Here is a 7,538-nt window from a genome sequence, read left to right as displayed (position 1 = left end):
ATCCCTGACAAGGGTAGTGTAGCTTTATCTATAGGCATGGGTGAGCACCAGAAGAAAAGCAGGAATCTTTTGTTACTCCTGCTAGCTTGAATAATCAGAAAAGAGCTATCAATTTGAATGGGAAATAACCTAACCAAAAAGTTTGACCTCTAAGTAAAGATGCATTCATGAAGGAGGTAGTGGAGATCAAAAATTCACCTGAAATAATGTTTGCAAAATATGGTAACATAAATTGTTTTGCCCTCTTTATAATAACAAATGACACGTCAACAAGATACAAGTCTCATCAGAAATTACTCTTGTGAATTGTCAAGCCTGTTACCGATGAAACAGCTAAGGCTTGTTTTGCTTCTTAAGCAAGCAATGTAGGTGGGGAAGAGAGCAACATCTCTCTCTTCCCCATTCATTTCCTGTAAAATGCTTACGGGAGAAGACAGTATCAGCCAGAGGAGATAAGCAATCTGCTTCAGAACAACAGAAATGTCTTATTGTAGCATGCACATAAAATATCACAGTTTGAGTTTTAGAAGTGAAGAACTTCTCAGTAATTCCCGATAGCCCAAGTATAGCATTCTAGATGTAAGATTCAGAAAATTTAAAGTTTTATAGGGGCACAAAGAGTCATCAAGTGTCTAATGTCCTTGAAAGTAAGTGAGAATTAAATACTGGCATTTCTGCCTTTGAAATCTCCCCTTCATTACTTTGGACCTTGGAACAGAGTTGTTGAGTATAAAGATTTGGTTTTGGTTTAAAGTAAGACATTCATTAAAATAACCTTTAGAAAATCAGTGGAATAAATCACTTCAAAAATTTTTAGCCAGGCCCGATGCTCAGCGCTGTGGTTAGGTAGGATTCCTTCCCACTGTTTTGCAAGTAGTAAAAAATGGGCATTTTCACACAGCAAGCAAGCAATTAGATGGCCTGTTGCTGGGATTTTGCTTGCATATAACAGTGGGCAGGGTAGCAACACAAGTCTGACTGAATAAGAGGCTCTTCAAGATATGGGCCTACAAAGAATGTGGCTTAGTTTACAGAAACACGTTCTTCCTGCATTTAAACTTTTTTTGCTGGGGGGATTGGGTGCAGTGGGATTCTGAGATAAAGTATCTTTGACTTTTGGTTCTGAAAATCAAAACCGGACCAACACAATTCTGGAAACTCAGGATGAGTAAGGGGACTGCTCTTATGAAGCACAGGACTATGACTGAGTCATACAAACAGACTCAGGTCCTGGCTGTAGCACAGATCCCTCGTATGACCTTTGCAAGTGACCTAATATCTGTGCTGTGGTGACTTCATCTCTGTGTCTTGGTTCAGTGTTTGCAAAATGAGAATAACAGTACTGCCTTTGTCTTGTCTGTTCATATTGAAAATTCTTTGATGCAGGAATCATCTCTGTGTGTTTAGCAAGGTTCCTGGCATGCACCTCTAGATGCTATTTTAATAACAGTACATAATTGCTGCTAGTTTTATCCCTAACCTTTTTGGAACAGAGTCAGATTCAGGAGATGCTTTCTTTCAACCCCATCCTCACCTTGGGAGATCCAAAGACTAAAGGGGATCTCAGTCAAAGTCACCCTTGCTTTGCAATACAAAACAAATAACTTGCCTTTGGTATGACCTGGCATTCAGCTCCCTTATGGGCAGAAATCCCACCAAATGATCCTGCTCAGTTTGATCCTGCCAGCTTTGAAGCCAGTATATTGCATTGGCTTATCTTCCAGGGACTGGATTTGCAGAGTTTGTAGCTAACAATAAATTTTATTAACTGCCTCCATGGAGAAAACCAAAACATCTCTGCAGCAATAAAGATGGAACTGAGTTGCAGAGCATGAGAGGCACTGGAGACACGGCTGTATCCTGAGAGACAACATTACAAAGCAGGTAAAGGACTCCCTAGCGATAGCCTTTTTTACATATATTGGGGTTCACTACAAATGCTTATAGTCATTAAACTTGTGTGAATGGATGCTGCCTCTGTAGAGCCAGCGGGGTGTGAGAACAAGTGCCAAACTGACCACAGGTTTTTCAGATACATGAGTCTTGTTAAAAGTGTGACGCACCAAAGATGTTTTGCTCTTACCAGGTATGAAATGTTCTCCATTCTCAAGTGAGAAGAACAAATATTTAACATGCTGCAGCATCTGTGTTTGCAGTTTACCTGAGATTTTGGCCCTTTTGAAGGCCGTGTCACAATTCCCACTTGCTACAACTAGCATTTGAGCTAGCTTTCCAACTAGCTAACAGTAGGATAGCATCTTAGATGACTAAGAGCCAGTGAGGAAAGCAGTGCAATTCCATGCAATGTGCTAACAAACCCTGCCCCTCTGCACTCTCCGCAGGGCAAATGTGCAGCTGCATTTTGCAGTGGCTGTCAAAGTACTTTGCTGATAGCTGATTATCAGAGGGTTGCAATAACAAAACTCAGTGTAATAAGGAGTAAGAGAGGAAATATTGCTAGAGATGGGGTGCATGTTTTGTACAGTTCATCAATGCAAACCAAAAATGTCAGGACTGTGATTCTGTTTTCTTACTGTGTCATGTTTAAGAATCGTTCAAGTTTGATCCTGGAGCCATGGTAAATTGCACTTATCTGGGCAAACTGGGGCATGCCGAAATAATTCCCCAATCCATTTTGCCCAAGTAGGAGACCCAGAATCTTCCCTCTTTCACAGTAATACCCTCTTTGTGGCTGTGATCCGCTAAGTACACAGGGAAAACAAGGTTTTTAAAAGGGTGTCTTCAGCCATCGAGTTTGACAAGGTTTTCCAGTTTAACAGTTGTTCATTCTTCCTAACCAACTGTTCTTCCCTTAACTGTTCTCCCTCTGCTCTGTCATCTGATGGAAAAGGCTGATGATAGAATGAGCGAAAGCGGGGGGTGGAAGTAAGCCGTTTTTGAAGGAATTTTCTGTTTTACACTGACGAGATGGAGGCTTAATAAACATGCACTAATCTACTCTAAAGAAGACTTTCTGAATCTAATCCAATTTGCACAGTACTGTTATATGTGCCATGCCATTCAACATCAAAAACACTTAATATCACATGATGCTTATTTTAACCATCTTCCTGAAGCTTTCTTTTTCTAAGATTGAAGTAACTTAGTGAAATATTAAATGAGATATTCCATGCATGTAAAGCAAGCAGCTAAGTGCATGGCTGAGTGGAAGTGACACAAGCGATAGCAGTCATACTGCTTTATTTTGCAGTTGAAGCTACTTAACATCAGGGACATGGTGAGTAGGAAGGGACTGGATAAGTCTGATGCTTCCTGGGGATAAATGCCAAGCCCCTGCTCAGCCCTTCCTGAAATAAAACCCTGGGAGGTTACAGAGGAGGAAATGTCCATTCCTTCTTGGCAGCTTCTCAGATGCCTCATTTGAGAAAAATTTAATTTTGACAGTGGAGCCGTCTGGAGGTTCACCCAACAAGACTTCTGGTTCAGCGCAGAGGTCATTGGAGAGTCAGGCTTTCCACATTTGGGCCTCAAGCTCTTGTTTTCACTTCCAGTTGCTGTGAAAGGTCTCTTAACAGCTCACAGGGCCCATGTAATTTTTCCCATGAAGGAAAAGCCTGATGATAGGCACAGTGCTAGATCTCTGCCTGATTTCAACAGACCCACCTGGAAAATAAAGTGTGCCGCAACACATCCCATGCTTTACCTGCCCTTTCCTTCTCTGCTTCACCCTGCCGTCCTTTCTTTGTATGGTTATCTCTGAGCCTGGGATCAGGTAGGAGGGGAAAGATGGGGATGATCCTCCTCTTGGATCACTGGTGTAGGAAACACACCCAGTTACAGCCTACAAAAGAACCTGTGAGCTAACCCATCTGCCTGAAGTGAAGCCATTTGAAAGCTGTGCATCTAGTCTAAGTTAATCACTGGCTTTAAAAGAGACCAGTGTAAATACCAATCAAACATCTGGATCAAAGGAGCACAGGAGAATTCCCACATGCCACCTCCTAAATGTAACTGCCCTCCTGCAACTGCATTTTTCTCATTGTTTTACCAGTTGTTTCAAAAGCTATGCCAAGGGCTCGGCAAATATTTTAAATGCCTCTTATAATGAGGAAGAAAGCCAGGAGATTATATACGAACCTGGAAATCTCCCATGCTAGGACAACAGTGCACTGCAACAAATCAGCCTCTATTAAGCATTGTACTGGCTGGGTGATCTGCAGCAGAGAGAGACGGGTTTGTTGAAATGTTCTCCCCCTCCACACTGAGATCACGAACGTGTTTATCTAATGGCTGGTATGTGCCTATCAATGGATTTGCTGCGCCAGCGTAGCATCCTGCACCTCCTGCTCTGTGAGCTGGTGCTCCCCAGCCTGCACAGGGGCCTGCACAGGGGGCTGCACTGTCTCTTGCTCTGTTTGGCCTCGCAGGAGGGGAGCTGAGCCTCCACCGATGGCAGACGTGAGGGCTGATGTTTGCCTTACCAGTACAGGGTGTGCCCTGTGAAATCCGCTGCTAACTAAGCCTGCTGCTTTTGTCTCGCATAGGCAATACGTGCGTGTTCAGAAGGTAGTGTTTCATCATGAGCCCCTGAGAGGTTTGTGTGCCAGAGCTGGCTGTCGCAGCAAACAGTCTTCCCTTGCTGTTAATTGTGGAGAGTTTTCTTATGGCTGTAACTGTAACACTTGCAAGAAAAAAATTCCCAGCCATGTTCTTTCCTAAGGGAGGTTGGTTTATCTGTTTCCTCTGGGCTCTCTTATCTTCAGCCACCTGGACCACTTCTTTGAGACACAGGGGATCAGAGTTGGCTTCGGTCATGTCGTCCACTTGGGCGTATCAATATGTGTCAGGTTTGTGTGGCAAGGGTTTGTGTAGCTGGGGAGGGGCTACAGGGGTGGCTCCTGTGAGAAGCTGCTACAAGCTTCCCCAGCTCCAAGTTGGACCCGCCACTGGCTAAAGCCGAGCCAGTCAGCGACAGTCGTAGCGCCTCTGTGATAGCATATTTAAGAACGGGAAAAAGACTGCTAAAGAAGTAGAGGAGCTACAGCGAAGAGAGGAGTGGGATGCGAGAGAAACAACTGTGCAGACGCTGAGGTCAGTGAAGGAGGAGAGGGAGGAGGTGCGCCGGAGCAGAGATTCCCCTGAGCCGGTGGTGAGACGGCAGGCGGTCCCCCTGCAGCCCATGGAGGTCAACGGTGGAGCAGAGATTGCTCTGCAGCCCGTGGAGGACCCCACGCCGGAGCAGGTGGCTGGGCCTGGAGAAGGCCGTGACTCCGTGGGAAAGCCCACGCTGGAGCAGTTTGTGGAGGACTGCAGCCCATGGAAGGGACTCGCGTTGGAGAAGCTCATGGAGGGCTGACCCCAGTGGGAGGGACCCCACGCTGGAGCAGGGGAAGAATCTGAGGAGTCCTCCCCCTGAGGAGGAAGGAGCGGCAGAAACAGCGTGTGATGAACTGACTGCAACCCCCATTCCCCGTCCCCCTGCGCTGCTGGTAGGGGAGAAGGTAGAGGAATTGGGAGCAAAGCTGAGCCCGGGAAGAAGGGAGGGGTGGGGAGAAGGTGAGTTTTTAAGACACGGTTCTATTTCTCATTACCCTACTCTGATTTGATTGGTAACCAATTAAATTGATTTCTTTTCCCCAAGTCAAGTCTGTTTTGCCTGTGACCATAACTGGTGAGTGATCCCTCCCTGTCCTGGTCTCGACTCACAGGCCTTTCGTTGTATTTTCTCCTCCCTATCCTGCTGGAGGGAGGAGTGAGTGAGCGGCTGCGTGGTGCTTTGTTGCTGGCTGGGCCTCAACCACGACACAATGGTACCTTAACTTTTTTCAAGGGTAGGCTTCAGAGGATGGTAATCTACAACTGGAGAGCTGAATGCCTTCATCTCTGTATCGGCAAGTGATGGGGCTGGTCACCCTTCCTGGCTGGCTGGAGGTTTGTACTGGATTGTGCTTAAGGTAGAGAGTGTCCAGGGAGGCTTTGCTTTCTGGTTAAATGTTCTGTATGGCTTGGATAGTACCACATCTTCCACACACTAATGTCTGCAGGCTGTTTCATGGCTGAGGATGCCCTGCCCTCAGCTGATAACTCCCAAGCCTATCTGTTTAGACCTCTCATTCCCCATAGCTTGTTCCCATTGCATCTTCAAGATCCAGCACAAAGCCATGAAGTCCAGCCAACGTACTTCACTTTGACCACTCCAATGCTGGTGTTTGATTATGTGGTACTCTCAAGAAACGACTTTAGCTTACCCTGACTGCCCTTGCCCTCTCTTTTGATGTAGTCAGGGTTATGCTTGTATCTGTTCAAAGGAGACTACGTTCTGTAACTATTATGGCTTTGGTAGCAGTTGTACGTCAGGAGAGCTAACAAAACTGACTAGCAGGCAGATCACAGCCTCTTGGACCTACTGCCTGCTAAAGCCTTCTCACCCCGTGTTTCTCTCTTTTTTCCTGCGGCTTGCCTTGGCAGTTGTCCCTTGTCTTCCCTCAAGAGATGATATAAGTGTGGTCACTTTTTACTGAGACCAGTTCTTCTGAATGAATGATTCATTCCAGGCTACATTCACTTTTCCCAAGATAAGTGGGTATCTGCTAGGGAAAAAGTGGGTTTTCATAAATTTTCTAAATAAAGATAATCCAAATTCCTATCTGGATAATAAAATGTTAATAATACACAGAAAAGAATTCAAACAGCTCGGAAATCTAAACATAATTACTTATGAACGTGGAGCGTTTATTGCTGTCAAAATTAATCACTTTTCAACTTCCAGCTGTTAAAATCCTCCTGGCAGATCTCCAAGCAATTCTCCTTCAGTTACTTTTCCCTCAATTAAATATTAGTGCTGTTCTCAGGCTCTTGTTACATAAGCAGCAATTTCAAATTGCATTTCTCAGTTCTTTTAACCATAAAAAGAAATTTATTCTGCTGCAAGGTCTTTTCTCAACTCAGATTTTACTTGAAGTTTATACCAACAAAGGAGGAACCATCAGTTCACATGTGTCTAGGCCTTGGTTGCAAAGTTTAGATGTGAACTTGCCAAGACTGGCCAGAAATGAGCTTTGGGGCTGGATGCTGCCAAGTGCTGATCAGGTTTTTGAGGTAAATGGAAACTAAGTGCACTTGGCATTTTCCAAAATGTTCAGTGCTTTAGCAGAAGCAGGATGCTTTAGAGAGCTGCAACAGAGATGGGAGATATCTCTGGATGCACCTCTCTCTCTCAAATAATACTAAGAATGACATATCTAAAATGTAGGTGCTGTCAGTTGCACCACAGTAGGTGCTTGCAAGGACTGTTTTGAACCTCCATAAAAAGGGTACAGTATAGAAATGATTGGATCTAAGACTGATATGTGAGCTGTGGTTTGTTTTTATATAACTGTCTTTCTCTCTGGGCACTCTGGGACAGTAGGGACCGAGACAATTTCTTTGGGAATATGGGATGAGGGAAAAGGCATGCTAAAGCCCTGATGGTGTGTATTCAAATGCAGTTCAAGCACTCAGAGTTTTGCTTGCATGATGACAGATTATTTCTTGATCTGTATCTCTGCACCTTGAGTCAGGAATCCATGGCACAATGA

This window comes from Gymnogyps californianus, chromosome Z (genome assembly GCF_018139145.2).
Source record: "Gymnogyps californianus isolate 813 chromosome Z, ASM1813914v2, whole genome shotgun sequence".
Classification (NCBI taxonomy): Eukaryota; Metazoa; Chordata; class Aves; order Accipitriformes; family Cathartidae; genus Gymnogyps; species Gymnogyps californianus.
Note: the sequence above shows the minus strand (reverse complement) of the source record.